This window comes from Drosophila virilis, chromosome 3 (genome assembly GCF_030788295.1).
Source record: "Drosophila virilis strain 15010-1051.87 chromosome 3, Dvir_AGI_RSII-ME, whole genome shotgun sequence".
Lineage (NCBI taxonomy): Eukaryota > Metazoa > Arthropoda > Insecta > Diptera > Drosophilidae > Drosophila > Drosophila virilis.
This window is the reverse complement of record NC_091545.1, coordinates 24499380-24519328: the sequence shown is the minus strand read 5'-3', so window position 1 is coordinate 24519328 and position 19949 is coordinate 24499380. Positions and strand designations below refer to the sequence as shown.

General features: G+C 40.8%; 1 protein-coding gene across 1 annotated transcript in view; it reads right to left on the bottom strand.

The window, feature by feature from the left end:
* Positions 1 to 19949, bottom strand: part of LOC116650477 (glycoprotein-N-acetylgalactosamine 3-beta-galactosyltransferase 1) — a 122980-nt gene that overhangs the window by 50813 nt on the left and 52218 nt on the right. The window contains exon 5 of the mRNA XM_070208333.1: positions 19818 to 19893. The gene's annotated coding sequence lies outside the window, so the exon portion shown is untranslated. The remainder of the gene's footprint in view (positions 1 to 19817; positions 19894 to 19949) is intronic.

The following is a 19949-nucleotide window of genomic DNA, read 5'->3' as shown; positions in this document are numbered from 1 at the left end:
TAGTGACATAATAAAATGTTACTTTATTCGTTAGTTTCAAGTTTAGACAGCGTCTGATGTATGGCTGTCTCTTAAGTAAATTTCAGTCAGTTCATAAGCAACAATGACATTTTTGCAATGCCTGCGGCAGACAATGCGTTATTTCTAATCATATTAATGAAATATGCAATTGGTATGCCTTTAGCTTTAGTCTACATTTGCATAATTGCCCAAGGATTCGCAGGATTAGCATAAATCAATCAAATGCCAACCTTTGCGAACCTCGGCACCTTTGAGAGCCCGTCAGGCGAAAGCAGGCCTGTGAAATTGTGCAGAAAGGCTGAACGACGGAAAGAAATGCATAGAATGCCAAGGATGCAGGCAGGAGATGGACCGCAGCCTAGGGCAGACTGAGGCTGAACAAATACAATTGCATAAGTCCTGGCAATTCAGCCTTTGTCTGAGCACACACACACACCAACACACACTCATGTATATATATATGTTTGCATAACTATAGAGCTGTGTGTTTATCATATGTGCGCTTGATTAGCGCTGACAGCATATGCAGGCAGGCTGGCAACTAGGCAGGAAACTAGCCAGGCCACAAAAGGACTGCACAGGACAAACTGTTGACAAACAAACAAGTGCTCATTTTTTTTTCTTCTCTTATTTATTTTTATTTTTTGTAGCCTGCCCTTGTTTCTTTTGCTGCATATTTTCTTTTGGGATACTGGCACAACAAATACGCCGGACTGAGGTCCTGTTTGTAGTTATGCTACAGCTCTTGCTGTTGCTCTGACTGCTTGTGGCATGTTGCATCAGGGCAAAACAAAAGGCAAACTGCATTAAAGCAGTTTAAAAGGATTTGTTGCCTGAAATATGTGCAGCACATTGCTTAAGTTACTTACATACAAACATTTACTCAGACGGATTATGCAAATAGAAGGGGACACCAGTGAAAAGAACAATTTAATAGCAAAAGAAGCTGAGCATTCACACAAAAAGGACAATTGCGAGCTGTAGTTATACAAGCAGACGATTTAAGCTCCTCAACAATGCATTCATTAAACACAGATATGACCCTAAATATGTCCTGTAACTACTTCCCTTCCTCTCACCTTGTATAAATTCCTGTCATATCCATAATCTTTTGTTTTCCACTCACAAATCTTTCCTCTTTCATTGCAAGGCACTAATTTTATTTTATAAACATACATGTAAATATAATGAATAATGTTTATAATAAATTTAAATAATTTATAAAAAATTAAAAAAATATTTATGTAAGCTTTGAGCTTATATAAAAATCAGCCCTGCGAGCTTATAGGGCTCTAGATTGAGTTCAACTGTTTCCGAAACAGCGAAAGTTTTTGTCGGTTCTGCCGCCTTTTTTATAAAACAATTTACAATTTTTCATCTCCACATTTCCCCCCTTTTTTCTCATCGAATAAACTTAATTGGCAGCACCTTTTTCTTCCGTTTTGATAGCATATCAAACCAAAAGTTTGCAAAATAAACCAGCAATAGTTTTTATTGTGCCTTCATCCTTTAGAATCATACAAATCGTATATCGTATACATATATAAAATTTGTCGTGAAATACTTATGTAACGCATAGAAGGAGACTTGAGCATGTAGCATATTTTATAAACAACTTTTAAATTGCATTACAAGGATTTTCTACTATTTTTCGAATTGAATGAACTTAATTGTTCGCAGCTTTTGCTGCCATTGTGATAATATATCAAACCAAAAATTCATATGCAAAATAAATAGCTCTCAGCTGCCACAGAGGCTATTTGTGGCAGAGGGAAGGCTGGAATGGCAGGGGGTAAGGGGATTGAGGCGCTGCGGAATGCTCAACAATTTCTCAGAGCCCCAAAGTGGAACTACTCGTAATTAATCTATTTCAGTTTCAGTCGCATGCTTTGCCATTTCGACCTACATTAATTTTGTATTCATTGCTGGCTTGCAGCATCAGCTGTTGTGCCACCCGCCAGCCCTTTCCCTGATACAGCTGCACCCCCTCTGAGCTGTACCGCTGGCCCATCGCGTGCCTTTCGCGCATATTTTGCGCACTTGAAAAGTTTCTGTGCCGTTGCTTATTAAGAGGCAGCGTGCAGAAAACAAACAAACAAACCAACAAAACTGAAGGGCCAAAAGGAATTTTTAGCCATAATTCAAGTGCGGCTCAGAAGCACCAATACCAATGCGAATACAAATACAAATACCAAATACGAACGAGAATATCCACAGCCGTGACATGGTCCTGGCTGTCTCCGGTTTGGGGCTTGTGGGCCTTTTGCTAACCGGAAACTGGCTGCACGCTTCCGTTTTGTGCCTTAAAATTAATGAGCTGACAGGGCAGCGCAGGGCAGAGCAGGGCAGGGCAGCGGCGGTATGCGCGCCAGAGTTGCCACACTTTTCGCAACTAATTCTGAGCAACTTGTTATACAGGCGCGCAAAACTTTTGCAAGGACCTGAAGCAGGACGACCTTCGTGCCAGTTCCTGCCGGCGCATGACGCCGCACGTATCCGCATCCGTATCTCTTTTTGCAGCAAACAAACAGCAGAAACAACAACAACAGCAGAGAGAGAAAAAATGTAAAGCCAACATTATTTGCGCAAAATTTTCGCTTCAAAGTTTGCTTATTGTTTACGTGCGTTGCTTCATTAAGAACTGACGGACAGAGACAGTCAGAGAGAGAGAGAGAGAGAGAGAGAGAGAGAGAAACGAAAGCAAGTATAGAAGAGCTGGACGAGGTAAGCCACTTCAGGGGCGTCACATTTGCCGCGAGGGTTACTTGACTACTCTTACATTTCCACAGACTTAAATTGGGTCAGACAGTCGACCAAATGAATGTTGCAGTTGTCGTTGTCGTTGTCGTAGTCACAGAGTAGCGTAGCGGGGAGTTGGCACGGGGAAGCAGAGTGTAGGGTTGCTTTCAAGAGGCGCGTGTTTATTTGCTTTTGATATAGATTGGATTGTTTAATAAGTGTGCAAGGAGATTATGTGTGGCTCAAGTTATGAACTGTTCCATTTAGTTTGTGAATTCAATGGGAAACTTCGCACAATGTGGCAAACGAAAGAACTATGTGAGAACAGCACGTACGTATTGGTATGTGTGCAATAGTATTAGTGAGCTTTTACCAGCAAAGGCGTTTTTATTACGCTGTGCTTTAAGCTTTAAGACCGATCGCATACGTGTGCAGCGTATGTGAGCTTAGGTTATTTGTAAATATAATTAACTTTATTGGCAATGAGAATTACGGGGCCTTGCTATTCACTTTAATGAGCAGCTGATTATTGTGAACAAAGTTCTAAGCTAATTTCGAGGTTTGTTAAATACCCATAAAGAGCTTGCCTGTTCAAAGCCATTTAATTTAAAAATGTAAAAGCCAATCGAGAGGAATCGTTACGCATAACGAAAAAAAAAGAAAAGAAACAAAAAGGCAAAAAGGAAATTGAATAAACAACTGAAGCAAATAATCAAAAGAAAAAACATTAAATAAAACCCAAACGGCCGAACAAAAAAAAAACTGACGCCTGCCATTCAAAACAAAATCATTCAAATCAGCAAAGTTCAATTCGGTAGAAACCGACGCGAGGGCAGTCAAAAGTCCAGAAATTAACATTTCCACCAGAGTAAACAATCTGAAACGGCGCCAAATCACTGAAAACAAAAACTCTCCCAAAATTAAAAAATACATTAAAAAGCTGTGCAAATTGCTTTGCCAAGCTGAGCAGCAGAAGGGAAAGCTGCCAAAGATAACCAATGCCAGGAATGGAGGATGGGCTGCGAAATGGGAAGAACTCTTCTGGCAATATACGCGTATTAAACAAATTTATTCGATATAATTAGAAAACTTGGCGACTTCTGAAGTAATTCGCTTAATTACTTTAAGTGCGCAAATGACGACAATGCCGTCAACAGCCAAGTGACTCAGTGGCCAGCAAAGGCTGTTGCCTCCAGCTCCAGCTCCAGCTTCAGCTTGAGGTCGACCAACAGCTGGTGTCGCTGCCTGGTGACAACACAAAAGGCGCCACAAGCCAATAAAAGTTGCGCCAACTAAATCGCAAAATTTGCTCCCAAGTGTTGACTTGGACGTCGTAATAACAATTCCGAAAGCAGCGTGAAATTAATTGATGCCTGAAGCAGAGCTAGGCCATATTTAAAGTAACCAAGGTAATAGAGTCTGATGAAATGCTTTTTGTAACTAAAAGCTCCAAAGGAGAAGTTTTAATAAAACAAAGAATTTAAGTAAAACTGTGAAAACAGTTCCTTTGAGCAGTGATTGTCTATAAAAAGGAAAGTAGTCTCCGACAGGAGACTATAAGAGCAGCTACCCACAGCATAAAGTAACTAAGTGATTAAGCTTTGCCTTCGAAAAACAAGGTTGATGCCAATAAAAAATCTTTCAAAATCGTCATATTAATCCAGTTCGCCAAGCCCTGGCAATAATACATGAATTATGCTAAGCTAAGCTATCAAAAACTGACCTTTGGCAATGCAAAGAACACGCCCAACTCCAAACGGGGCCCAACACAGTCCTGACTTTTGCTACGACAGCCGTGAAGCGCCAAAGTTCCGGTACAAACTTGAAAACATAATCCCACATCCGGTAGCCACAATTTCCGGCAATATGAAAAGGCCACAACAAGCAGCTACAATAAAAACAACAAGAACAGGAATGCTAAGTCCAAAAAACAAAGCTCTCTGCCACATTGAGCGATAGCAAAAAGCATGTCCTTTGGCGGGCCGGACTTGAGCAGAAATTTGTGTAAATTTGATGGCGGGATTTGCGTGGACAGGAAAACAGGGGCAGGGAGAATAGCAGGCAGCCGACGGGCCGCAGGAAAGCGCGTCTCTAATAAAGCTGAACGAGCAAAAATGAAGATGCGCTGGCAATAAGGATAAGGCAAGGATAAGGCGCGGCTACTTATGTACATGGTAGATGGTAGATGGTAGATGGTAAATGGTCGAGGCTGCATTAGGCATGCGGCCAGCCAAGTAGCCAAAAGGACGACAATGATGGCAATGGCTAAAAGCAAAGGCGTTAAAAGCCAACAGCCAAGACCGAGAACGGGGCGCAGACTGGCTAGAGCTTTGTCAGGCTAAGCTGGCGCTCGCCCAGCAAAAGGGGGCGAGGGAGACGCCCGATAATGATGTTATTAACATAGAAATACACATTATAAGCCACAGGCAGCAAATCGAGCTGACAGGTTTTTGGTGAGGCGGCCAGGAGTGAGGGTTGGGTGCAGCTTAATAAAAATTAATGTTTATATCGCGCGTTTGCTTTTAATTAAAAACTGTGATGCAAGCAAATTGAAAATTAAAATCTCCAGAGCGCAGCTGACCCAGAAAATGTGTCACGATTTGCGTAGAAAACTTTGCGATCATATTTCGCACCTAGGCCCCCGACCCCCGGGCATACACCCTCCGCGCACCAACCACTAGCCGGTGATAGAGCTGGAGCGGCTTTTTGGCTGGTGTCGTCCTCGTAACTTGAAGTGTTTTGGCCATAATGCAAAGCTTTTAACATAAACTTTGCATTACTGTGGCTGTCCTCCACGACTCTCGCCCTGTGGCTTGGTTTTTTGTCTAGCCCTGTCGCAAGTGGCAAAAGTTTCAGCTTTAAATAATTGGCGAGCGCCAGGGTAATGCGGGAGGCAGCAGAGAGTCCTGGCAGTTAGTTTTAAATATTGTTGCTAATTTGCCACATTGTGCGTGAACAGCAGGCGGCAGCGGAGTAAAAGGCTGAGAGCTGGATTAAAATTATGAGCTTGCCATATTTTTTGAAGTGTGCGCGACAAAAGTGCCACGCCCCCTGCCCATCACGCACAACTAGCGCCTGCCGAGAATGATGGAAGCCTCGCCAAGCGTTGAATGCCTGGGCAAAGGAGGCAAAACTTGCCAGCAAGTGGACAAAAAGAAAGATGAGCAGAAACTGTAAAGTGCAAAAAATTACTACAGCGATATTTTGTATACCCTTGTAGAGGGTATAACAATTTTGTCATGCTCCATATAATATATCATATAGTTCGTCTGTTCGTCTGACTGTTTCTATGTGAAATAGTCGATCTGTCTTAAAGGTCAGTCTTGCTCTTAAGGGCATTACATATTTCGGAACTGGCCGGATCGGACCACTATATCATATATCTGCCATTATATTATATAACGATCGGTCGAAAATTAAATTGGATAAAAAACTTGTTTGTTTTCCCAAAATATCTTGATCAATCGAAGTATTTAGTTTAACTATGCAGCTTATATATGAGCCAAGTCTCAACAAGATTGTAGTACTATTTTAGATCTATAGGAAGAATCGATTGAAAAATGAGTTTTTGTATGGAACAATATTTTTGGTTTTCAAGATATTTTCACCAATACTCAGCATTTACGACCTTCAATCTTCTCACATATCTGCAAAGTCGTAAAGAAGAAAGGGCATTAAATCTTTGGCGTGTCGTACTTTCTCATTTTTCGTTTGCTAAATTAACATGAAAGCCATGTTACAGTCGCATCAAGGCGGATGAGCGACTCAAAAGTACTGTGGAATAAATTTGAAACTAAATAATATTTAAGGGCTTGCCCAGAAAGAAGCAAAGTATGGTATATAATATGCTAAACACATGTGCAGAAAATAAAAAAAAAAAAACATTTATATGTAAAAGTTAAAATTATACTTTTTAAACATTTTTCGAATATTTTTCCCATGTCGTCCGATTTAAACAAGCCCTACACATTTTATTTGCGTGGTATAAAAGCTCATTTACTAAAAAGTGCGAAAGTTATTAACTGACAGAAATGGTGTTAACGTAAAACGTCGAGTAGTTGGATGCGCTTAAGAAAATTTTGAAACCAAGCAACGCATCAGATGAATAAGCCAAACAATCCAACGAATCGCAAGTTACATTCAGCCAAAAGTAAAGAGAGCCTCATTTTAGATTAAAAAACCATTAGGGATTAATACTAAAAACTATTTTTCAACTTGATTGCCTCTAATGCTCTAATACTCCATTTAATTTAAGTAGCTGCAACTTGACCACAAGCAAATCTCACATTTGAGGACTCAGCTCTCTCTCTCTCTCGTTCTCGTTCACATTGGGAACTGCAACGTGTTTGGTGTTTGCCTGGTCAGCCTGTTGTTATCCTACGGCCTGGGGCTAGCCGTTGGTGAGGCCAAAAACCGCACAACTGTTTTGGCATCTTATTATGGCCAGGCTGACAGGTGCATGACATTTTGTGGCTGCACGCACTGAGTGGACAGCTCCGACAGCTGGCGACGCATGCCAGCCACTTCCTCGTCCCCTGCCGACTGCCAGCTCTGATTCTGTGCGTGTGTCCCCGTGCTTATATGCCCTGGCCAGAGGCGTCAACGAGCAAAAAAAAAAGAACAAAAACAACGACAACAACAGAAACCGCAGTGGGCAACGTGCTGCATCCTGTTTGAGCACTTGTCACTGGGCATTGGCAGTGCTATCGATTGCCCGCGGCTGGCATCAAATAACATTATAACAAAGTAAATACATATTGCAAATTTAAATATAAATTGATAAATAAATAAATATGCATTTACTTTATGTGTCAATATATATATCTATATATATGTATATCAACATTTTTTTAACAAAAACTTTTATTAAAATCGGCAAACACTTTGCCCGCTTTGCTGCCAGCCACTCGGCTCCAATTTTTTTGGCTGCAATCTGAGCGCCATTTGGCGAATTGTTGACGGCTGTCATGGAGAAAGGGTAAAATGGGCATGAGAGCATATGGCAGCAGGCTGGTGCATGTCTGTGTCTACGTTCAGTTTTAAGCGCTTTAGTCCTATGTGAAAACTACTTTTCAATGTGGCGCCTGACAACGTGGCGTGAAAATAAATTAAATGACAAACTTGAATTTAGCAGCTGATCGACTACGAAATGATCTAAAGCAGGGAATATGAACTATAAAAAAATATATGTATGAGAGCTACAAAACACTCGCATGTTGATTATCTAGTAATTGATTCTATTTAAATTGTATCTGATATATTTTCCATATATTCTCAATTTATCAAAGGCACAAATCTATACTAGATCTTAAATATAGTATATTTTGCTTAAGATAGAAAGAAATATAAATATTATATATTATACCCTTGTAGGTTTTGCAGCAAATGCGTGTAATCTTCTTATATGCAGATGTCATTAGAATGGTTCTCATTTTGCATTGTGCCATAGTTACCCCTAAAAGTAATGCAACCACTTTCATATTGCAGGGCAGAAATTTGTGCTGTCGTGCAAATAATTTCAAGTTCAAAAATTCAGACTGTCATTTGCCTGACAGCCTTTCAGGCTACCCATCCTGTCGAGTCTGTCGTCGTCCTTATTTGATTTCTCACCACTGCCGAAAAGTTCATATACGTTGTGCAACTGCCTCTAACCCAAACCTGGGAACTGAGCTGTTGTCTAGATTCTGTAGTCTGTCGTCTGTCGTCTGAGCTGCCTATCTTCATTTGAGTTGAGTCGATTTCCTGGCAAAAACGCGAACCAGCCCCACGCTACGACATATTGACATAAGTCAACGGATTTCACATTGGTCACGTAGTACGCCATCTGCCACGTCTGCGTCTCGGGCCGAGATGTGTACCGAATGCGCCGAGCATTGAAGAGGCTCTGCCCAATGACAGGTTGTGCATGTGTTCATGTTTTTGGCATATATGAATTTGAAAATATTTGGGAATACTTAGACGCTTTGATATGTGCAACACCCAATTAAAAAGTTTTTTATCACCTCGTGCACATATGACAGTTGGCAGTTGGCTGCCCACAGGCCCACATTCGGGTCTGGCAGGCCTATAAACACGTCAACTCACAAGTCAACCCATAAATATGCAAATTTTATGGGTTTTTAAATAATTTTCTTGTTTCGAGGCGTTTTTCCGGTCGCCTCATTGGCAGCCCACGCCAAATGATGCGTTTTGATTTCTATTTTCGGATTCGGTTCTAAACGGGTTAAAAGTTTAATGTGATCATCGATCAGCGAACTTTTCATTGTTGTTGTTCGCATTTAGATGAAAGTTTTCTCTGTTTTGGAAAGTTTTTCAAAATGTTTGGGCTGCTTTTATGGCATTTAGATTGGGCGTTTATGTGTGCATGATTTGGGATATGTTTACGATACGATTGTGAATAAAACAAATCTAATCAAGAAACATGACTTGAATCGTTCGCATTGCCGAAAAGATTTATGGTATGTTAAATGCACCGAATGGATATTTAAAATATTTATAAACAAATAAAACCAAATGTTAAAAGAGCTATCAAAGCTATATAAAAGCGCCCAAGAATATTTTAGCGTATATAAAATATTAAAGAGCTTTTGAACTTGTTTTTAAAATTCTGAAAGCTCACAAATGTTGACCCCCAGATCGTAAAGTTTAACTTTATAGCATACTGGTATTATCCTTGCCCCTACTCGGCCGCAAGGCGATTTTACGATTATTATTTTATTTTTATTGCAAAACACTAAAAAAAATTACATCCAAATGTAAATTCTTTTGTTTCCGCTACAAGAGGCATTCATGAAATTAATTTTATTTTCATGATGACGCCACCGCATTAAGCAAACTTTTGGCAAGAGCCCAGCCCAAACCCAAGAACTCGCAGTCCTTTTTTCCGTGGTCTGCCTTTAATCAGGCAGCTGGAACTAACCGAAAATATTCAAAGTGCGTACTTGCAGCCAACACATAATTAAGCTTAATAAATTTCTAATTATCAGATGGCCCGAGCATTGGGTAGCTAACTGAATAAAGGGTCCAAGGACTCACTCAGCGACAACAGGAATAGGGCCAGGCGCAGTTGGCGGGCAGCACATGGTCGTGCGTCCCGCTTGCAAATTAACCCTTTTTTTCTGTTGTTGTACGAGGTGCGGACTCTCTGGTCTTTGGACAATTAAAAGTGCGCTCATAAAATGCTCGTTTTATGTCCATCCGTTGACTGCAGTTTAAATTTGAATAAATTGTACAAAACTACGGCGACGAGGAGCTGCTCCTCGACTGGTCATAATGCTTCCCACGTTCACTTTTTACGACCTGACCAGAAATTAAAAGTTTATCTTGATTTCCCCCAACCTAAACTGTTTGATGAACAAAAACAAAGGCGAGAGAGAGAGGGACAGTTGGAGAAAAAGATAAAGAGAGAGAGAGAGAGAGAGGGTCAGAGATAGTGAAGGTATTCACAAGTCAAGCTGCATAATTAGACACCCGTTGGGCTTAGCCCATGCCCCAACTGCAAGATGTCCAACTACGTATGCAAATGGTCAGACACTCTCTCTCTCTCTTTCTCTCCCACTCTCTCTCTCTCTCTCTCGCTTTATCTCTCCCAATCTCTCTGTCACGCTTAGCTGACCACCTGTGAGCGGCGTAAGACAACTTTGATAGACTTCTCGTTACGGTAAAAAAAAAATAACAGAGAGACCAAAATAAATGGATACTAAGAGCTGGACATTGTCGTCGACTTCATCGCGTCAAGAAAATTAACATAATTAAATGAAGCATCGATAAGCTCTTTGCCCTGATATCATTAGCTGCTGTTGCTGTTGTTTTCCCCAGAGCTGGCAACCCACACACGCAGTGGCAGGTTGCGTCACACAATGCTCATGTTTTAACTTCATTAATTTAACATTTGATAAGCCAAAACTGGCAACTGGCAACCGTCAACAGGGTGGGAGGGGGCTGTGGGTCGTAGGGTTTGGTAAATGCAAGTGGCGGCATAATTGCTAAAATGTCAATAAACGTTTCAGATTTTTTGGAACCCTTTTTAGTGGCGGGCACATCAAAAGCACCGCATAGAATTGATTAACCAGGGTTGTCGGGCAGCACAAAAAATAAAAAACAAAATGAACAGGGTGGCTTTGGAGTGAAGTGAGATAAACAGAAGATGGCAAAAATATCAGCAGTAAAAAATATTAGTAGAAAAATATATAGACCACAAATTGACCGTTAAAAACCACAAGGAGAACCAAAATATATTTCTTTAATGCAACTTGAAGCACGGATATATGCATTAAAGATTAAGCTTAAACGTGCACAGACCACAGAGCTGCAATTGGAAATGTACAACCCTTTAAAGTGCTTTACAAATACACCTGGCAGCCCTACCATGCAAATTTAAGCGCTTAGCATACACCCAAACCAGGCCAAACCAGTTGGCTTACAAGTGCACAGCCTTGTCGTAAGCCAAACAAACAGACAGAGAGACGGCCAGACAAATATTTGATATTTAATCTTATGAAATAAGTAAACAATACTGAAGGGAAGCCCTTGCTACAGAGTTGGGTGGAGCTCGGCGAGGGAGTTCGTCAGTTGGATGAATTAAGCAGCCAGCGCATAAAATTGTAATTAATTAAATTTAAAGTCAACTCCTGCAGTCAGACAATTGGCGCCATAGACTGGCTGCCCGGGAGCAGAGCAACGCAGGCAAAGGATTAACAAATACGACAACAATAGCCAACAATTTGACGCTTAAACTGTTCCCAAAAACCGAAGACAAAATGCAAACAAAAAAAAAACAGAAACAACAGCAGATAAACAACGAGCGGGTGGATGTGGGCGTGGCTTTGGCCCAAAAGTGCTTTTAACCTACTTTCGTGTAAACACACTCAAGCACACACACACACACACACACACACACACATTTATTTGATTGTATATACATATGCATAAATAAACTTAACCTCCTTCCGCGCAGCCCCTTTTCAACTTGCGAGCGCTTTGAATATCTGTGGAAAAAGTGTGGACCGCACTTTGTCGCCCTTCGCGCTGCTTTCAACAAAATTTAATCTCATTTACACACCAACACACACACACACACACACACACACACACACACACACACACACACACACGCACACACATACTCTTTAGTACGTAATCCTTTAAATGAGTTTAGCGTCACGTTCGCACTTATGCATTAAACACGTGTTTTTGCCCGGCATTATCCTTGCCTAGCACACAGCACACAACAAACGCACACACACTTGCACACACACACACCTACATGCGCCCAGTGCGATATGCAACGCTTTTTTGCACTCTGCTGTTGCACAATTCAAAATGTCAATTGAGGCATGCGGCCATGTGGCAGTCCAACAGCACTTGAGTGCCACAGCAGCCAGGGTATGCCCCCACCCACCTGCCCCCCGCCCATCTACACACTTATGGCATTACCCAGACCACCCTGCTGGTGCCCTGCTGCGAATTGTGGACGTCAAACATTCACGACATGCGCCGCGGGCCGTTCTGAGTTTAGTCCACGTCGTTGCACCTACAACAACTGCCGCGCGAATCGCTGCTATGTGGGCGTGGCTGTTGGGACACAAAGTGAGGCGGCACTCAGTGCGCAGCGCTGGCTCATTAAAGTGGCATATTTCACACATAGCCCCAGTAACAACAGCAAACCAAAAACAAACTACACCAAGTCTGCATAGAAGCAGTTTTGATGCCCTTACTTAATTATTCCAACTTGTCTGATATAATCTGAAATATCTTAATTTTTAAAATATAATAAAAGAAGATTTCTTCGAGATTTGTGCTGCTTTTATCAAAATCAAGTTTTGCTATCAGTTAGATCAAATTTGTAGTTATCTCTGTTGTTTAGAAATTTCCAAGACGCATCCACCTGATCAGCTGCGCTTTCCCAGCTTGGGTTAGGGTGTTCAGAAACCTACACTGGAATAGCGCAAATTTTCCCAAACGTTGACGTCAACCAACGGCCGCCTGGCGTTTGCCTAGGCATCTACAGCATGTTCGGAGCCATGTCCTGGCCTGAAAGTACAGTTGGACACTGTCAGAGTTAAGTGCTGGCAATTTTAGTCTTTGAAAAAAAAACTTTGTTGCTGCTGTTGTTCTTCTTATTGTACATAGTGCATTGCGTCGAGGGACGATAAGAGTATGTGGCAAATTATTTTAATTGTTTGGCAAGTGCTTAGAATGCCGCCCAACTTAATAGACTCCTAGAGGCCAGAGGCAGGCGAAGAGCAGCACAGCGCAGCGCAGCGCAGGTGGCAGGATGTGGACGTGGGTGCGTTCGCTGTTGAGTTAATTAATATCAGGGGAGTTACACTTTTCGGCTAGATTAATACTCTTTGTGTGAGCTAATTTTCGAAAGAGGTTTTAAGTGCGTCATAGTTAAATTAATTGAAATAACCAGATGGAATCTGCGCAGCCAGTGCTGGTAAGGACTCAGTGGAATAATCACACAACATCTACTTTCATTTATAGTTATGGATTATTCGTTCGTTCGAAATATTGATTAATTTATATTCTTAATTGAGCGCAACGAAAGTCGATTTACCTTTTAATTACTATGCATGTATATTTCAATATGAAGCGTGTGTGCGTATAAAATGCGCTTTTAAATTTACAGCAAAAAAAAAAAAATAATTTCACAATTCCATTGAAAGAACCCGACGATGAAAAATATTAAATGCGAGAACAAAAAACAAAAACAAAGAGAGAAAAAAACAACAAATGAATAAAAATGTGGGCGACATGCAGCAAAATAATAAAAAATAACGCGTCAACGAGGCGAAATCAATGTAAAACGCGTTGAAGCGTGTCATTAGTGTGTGGGCGTTGTGCCAAAGGGGGAGTGGCAGCGGCAAAATAACCACATGACGTCAATCAATGTGTGTGCGAGTGCGAATGCGACTGTGGGAGTTATTGGATAACATACATCGAGCCATATCAACAACTGGCCGCAGTGTTGGTTAACACTTCAATAAATCGATAAACGCATCAAAGAGAAAAGCTGTTGCATAATTATCGGCGCACAGGCACGGCACTTTAATTAAATTGCCAGCGTATCTGTATTAGTGCCAAACAAAGTGCTTTTCCTCCTCTCCTCCCTCTCTCTCTCACTCTCTCTCTCTCTCGCAAACAGCCGAGCATTAATCATAAAAATTGCAATCAATTGGCAAAAATTGAAATGGCAGCCAATTTTCATATACTTTCATTGGGTATCTGAACTATGTGCAAACAGTTGGGAATACTTAAAAAAAATGTGTACTTCAATCTAAAACGAAATAAAAAAGAAGCCCATTTCTATATGCTAATGGAAAATATTCCAAAAATAAGAAAGAAACATTTTTACAATTCTCCTTTCTTCATAAATCCATGTTAGCAAATAATTCCAAAGTCTCCAATACAAACATTTCCTTCGACTCTGCTTTCAAAAAGTGTTATTCAGTATTCAGAGTCCATGTACTTGGCAACACATCAAGAACATTTAAATGTCGTTATACTTGGCTTACTTGTTTGCCATTCCAAGTGAATGAACGCATCCGTCAACGATGATGCGGATGACGTCGTTGATGATGCGGTTGGGTATGGAATATCACAGCCAGGTAAACTGTGTACAGCCAAATGAAAATTAAGTTGGCAAAGCGTTCAACTGCAAGTAACGCTCACTCCCACCTTGCCCCGCCAGCTACATAGATCGCCCACAACTCCCACCATCACTGGCAGCTCTGGGCGTTGTAAGCTGAAGTTGCTGCACGTGACCGGCAAACGCTTGCCTCGTGGCAGCTCCAGCGGAAAGTGGGCACTCCCTAGCCACCCAATCCCGGGCAGCAGTTGCAGCTGCCACGTGTCGTCGCTGGCAGCGCTGGAGCACTTGTAGGCATATGGCGAATGGATTCGAGTGCCACTGCAACTGCAAGTGGCACAGTTAGTGCTACTGCCGCTGCTGCTGCTGCTACTGTAACTGCTATATGATTGCTTTTATGGCTAGCAGCGGGTGTCATTAAAAGATAGCGCATAACTAAGCCAACTAATGGCGGACAAGAATCCGCCAGCCACAACCTACTCTAGAATCCCGACCAGATCTGCAGCCAGTTGTGTTTTCATTAAATGTCCTTTTCGCTGTTAATATCATTTGCAAGTTTTTCCTTTTAATTTTCTTATTTGTTTTTTGCTATTCTGTCTTTTTTTGCAAATTTTATTTAGCACTTTGTTGTTGGGCTCTTAATGCTGTTAAATGCATTGCAATTTTTATCTGCTCTGAAGTTTTTCCCTCTCGACTACGTGATGTTGGCGCTTTGCATTTGTAGCTGGACTTGCATATCCGGGCGCATATCCTGAATGCCAGTACGACTACAGTCGGACTAGCTCCTGTCCCGTTGTGTTATCTTGTGGTTTTTTATATCAAGCTGAGAATTTTCTCATTAATTTCAACGTTTTTCTGTTTGCTGCCCGCTGCCGTTGATGTGTTTTGTGGTTGTGGACAGTTGTCGGTCTCTGTGGCCATGTCCTGTGCCACGACGAGCCTTGTAAATGAGTATACGATGTGGCACAGACAAAACTATTCACATTTAATAATATGTAAGTGCAGCCAGTAGATATGCTGGACAACTATTTCGACTCATATCAAATTAAAATGGAACAAAGAGCCAGTTCACAGTCTACATATGACTGTCTCTTAAAGCTCTATAACAGCTGGAATGATTCTTGGGTTAGCTTATGGAATCGATAAAAATTATCACAGATTTAATTACTTATTAATACTATAATTAATATCTTTATTCATTGAAAGGAGTTGTACTTTGCCCAGTTATATTATTTTAAAAAATATTAACAAGACCAACGCCACACTTCCGATGAGCAGTACTAAAAGTAAAGAATCTTCTGCAATCAGAGGCAGTTCACACAAATTAGTGGATGGGTTCTGAAAAGAACAGGGAGAGGCATGGAAGAGTTGGAATTGAAGTGGAAGACAAACAACAATTAAATGCACATAATGATAATGTTGTGCCGAAAAGTCATTTGGAGCTAACTAAATTACAACTTCCACTTTACATTACATGGCACGACAGCGGAACCTCAACCTCAAGCAACGACCTCAACTGCAACCATCGACCTCGACCTCGGCCAAGGGGCCGTGCATCGTTGTGTAGAACGGAACTGGAAATCCACACAAATTAAAAGTCTGCGGCAGTTGCAAGTAAGAACAGATGGCTACTGCAACCTAATGAAAACAAACACTTCCACAACAACAATAAGAGCAACAACAACAACAGGAGCTGAAAAAAGAAAATTCGTGTCTAAACTCGATGCTGAAGCCGTTTTCAAGTTGGTTTTCGGCTTGGCTGACTGGCCGAAGTTCAATGCACAAGTTCATGAACTTGGAACTTGCAAAGGGTTTACGGGTCGCTCCACTGACTGCTGACAGAGCAGTTTATAATTAGAAACCCGTAAGGCGGCAAGAAGCAGAGCTGGAACACAGCTCAGAGACCGACAGTTTGACTTGTTCAAGTATCTGACAAAAAGTCAAGTGGATTTTGGCGGTAAAACTTGCATTGCCTCAGACCCTCAAGAGTCGCTGCAATTCTCGCTATACTTTTCTCCCTGTTGCCCTCTCTCTCTCTCTCTCTCTCTCTCTCACTCTTGCTCTCACTCTCTATCTATCTGTTACATAAACCGACGTGCGTGGGATTTTCTGTTTACCCAAGGCACAGACCCAGACCGTAGCTGAAGATGGAGATGATGATGATGACGACAAGTGCGCACTGCTCCTGCGATATTGACAGAAAACAAAGGCAAACAAATTGTCGGTGTGCAGTCGCGTATGTAAATAAAAGACAAGAAACCAACTAAAAGAAAATATAGCTGAGACAGCACGAAGATTGAATACGCTTTCCAAGCGAAAATATATTATTTTTATTTACATTCAAAATAAGCGACTATTCTCGAAATACAATTAAATCATCATAACGTTAAGGAGAATATCGAATTTATTCCCATATTATTATCGTTCAGGCAAAAATCTTAAATATTCTCTGATTTTAATATTTTCAATTTATAGCCCACTAAATATATAATTATCATAATTATGCAGATCCTCTGTATCTTCAGTAAAAAATGTTTATAATTTCATTTTAAAACATCACAGACTAGTTTAGAAATATTAAACAAAACGCAAAATCGCAAATCCTATCTTTATCTTTACATCATATTATTTATAATTATTTCTAAGGATTAAAAAACTATTCTAGCGACATTAAATACATTCCTTCATTCATAATACGCATCAGATAATCAAACGATCTTTTAGCTACTTCGATTTTATATTAACTGAACTTTTGCGAACTTTTGCACATTTTGCACTTCATATTCGATGTACTCCACTCGCTAATAGGGCAAAAATAAGTACCGCACGGCAACTTATCAACGTTAAAATTAAAATCGGTTTAAGGAACAAAAACCCCCTCCCAAAAAAAAGAGAGATATACATAAATAGGAGGCGAGACAAACCGTTTTCAATTATAAAGAGGTGAGCGGCTTTATTGTTATTGTTTTCAGCAGCTCAAGCAATGTTTAATATTTAACAAAAATAAAGCCCAAACAACAGAACAAAACCAACAACAATTTTAACATACATATATGTGAGTATGTGTGTTTGCTTATAGATAGGTACGAGTATATGTACTTATATGAAGAACTGTGCGCTGAAGCCCCGAACCTTGCTTCGTGTGCCGTGCGCTTATGGTTAATCTTTTAAGTGTGCCGTGCTCCTACCCTAACCGACCCCTGCCCCTCTGCCCAGAGTCTCCACTGTCTGTGTTTATATTACGATTTAAAATTCTGTACACGCGCATTGCATTATATTTCCTATATATGAGGATACTCGGAAACTCGGATACTCTCGGTCGCCTGTCGTCAGTTTGGTCGCTATTTTCATATATGCAAATAAATACAAAATATAACGATTATCATATACAATGTGAAATAACCATCGATGCTCTTAAAATAAATACGGTCCCAGTACTACAAATAAAACAGCTGCCCTTGCGCTTATCAAAATGTTGCGGCTATCGATAAGCAGAACGCATTGACAACTGCAAAGTGCGAAACTGCATTGCAATAAATTGCAGGAAATGCAATAAAAATATATTTATTTGTCATAAACTATAATAGTTTGCATTTGGCCCCTGCGGCGATTAAAAAGGCAGTCAGCATAGGAGGCACATAAAATTATGCATTGAAGGGCAACAGTTCTTTTGAGCTAAAGTACATATTTAAAAATTCTTCAAAAAATTATATTTCTCTATATACCAAAAACAATTGTCCCTTAGACTTCAAAGCCCAACGCCATTTGAATCCCGACTCACTGATGGCACGGACTTCTATCTTTTTTGGACTCAAAACTTTGGCTACGCCTCGAAGTGAACATTGCAAGTGCCTCCGACAACATGAAACTGAACGCTCTCGCAATAATGCTGGCTAATATTTTTATCCTATGTGTCGACTTGGGCTATTACCAAGACAAACATCAGGGTTATAAATCCTTCGGTGCGGCCATCTGCATAATGCATTTCTATGCAGACCAAAAACAAGACCAACTAAAGCTTCATTTATCACATTTATCGCTGCAGGCAGCTCAGCTCAGGCCGAATGCAATGCAAAAATTCTATTACAAACCAACAGACCAAATGCTGCTCCGCCCGGGCTGGCGGCATGACCTGCAGGAAGCAACGCCGGCAGACCATTAAAAATTACAATGGCACCAGAGAGACAGTCGAGAATCTGGCATATCATGTGAGACTTGCGACATATGCGATAAATTTCCCGAAGAAAAGTGCCGAGCAAAAAGGCACTGCATCATTTTCCATTGTGCAGAGAGCAAGAAAAAACCGATTATAATGCACATGTCGAGAGCAGTTCTTGAGTTTTATAGATTTTTTTTTTTTCCTTAAGCTGCAGTTTGTTACAATTTATCAACGTCCTCGAATTGCATATAAGCCGCGTCCATAAGGATCAATAAGGATAATACGAATATATGTCGCCACGTCGTGTAGGTAAACGGCGACTCTGCCAAATGTAATTATCGTTTATGCCGCAATGTGGCACGTTTCAAATATGGTTTAGACTCCGAATTGGATTGGGTTCGGGCTTTGCACTGGAATTGGAATTGGAATCAGGGGGAGTTGTCTTTAATTTGTCATGGTTTTCAGCTACACATGACTGTGTGTGTGTGCTTGCGTGTGTTTGTAGAGTGTTTTGTATTTGTGTTTGCGATGTGATAAGCACATGTTATGGTTTTTCACACTCACAATTGCTTAGTGCAGAAGGTGGGCGTGGGGCGGTATTGGGGTTCAGATTTTCGTGCTATCGATTTAGCCTTTTCGGCTTTCAGTTGCTGTTGCGGTCGTGTTGCAACATGTTTTGTGCTATCAGAATTATGATTAATTGATTGCCAAGCATTTCAGCATTTCAGCAGTTATCAGGCAATACAGGAAGCCGTCGGGGGTCACGCCTCCGCAATTTGGGGCGGTTTCGTAGTGTCGGTCAACGCACTGCAACGCCTTCACGCCCACTCCCGCCCGCATTGAGAGTGCCAGCAGTTCCAGTGAAAAGCATTAAAAAGAATTCTTTTACTTGCCCCCACCTCCAGCTCCTGCTCCATTGACGACGAACAGCTGGAAGAGACTGGCGCAGCATCCACAACAGCCAACCGACGTAAATTTGGAACAGAATTGACAGCAATAATCAAACATAAGCAACATTTAATTGGCACTTGGAAACCAAAACAACAAATGAGCAGAGTCTAAGCGAACGATCAATGCTCTTCAAATTTCAAACACGCAAATAAAATATTAACAGAAAATGAAGGCTTTCCTTGAGTTCCATAAAATAATTCTGCAGTCATATCACAAATATTGAGAAAATAACATTGTAAATTTGGTATTTCATTATTTAAATAAATTAAAATCTCGAATTTTGTATTCTTGTCGTTAATAGTAACGAATAATCTTATGAATAACTGTATCAATTTAATGTAAATATGTACTTACCCGAAAATATCGAAATATTTGAATATAAGATTTAACCCTATTGCTGTGGGAGGCAAACATTTATATATGTACATCACTGAAAGAAAAATTAAGAGAACAGATTAGAAAGATCATGAAAAGAGAGAAAGAGCA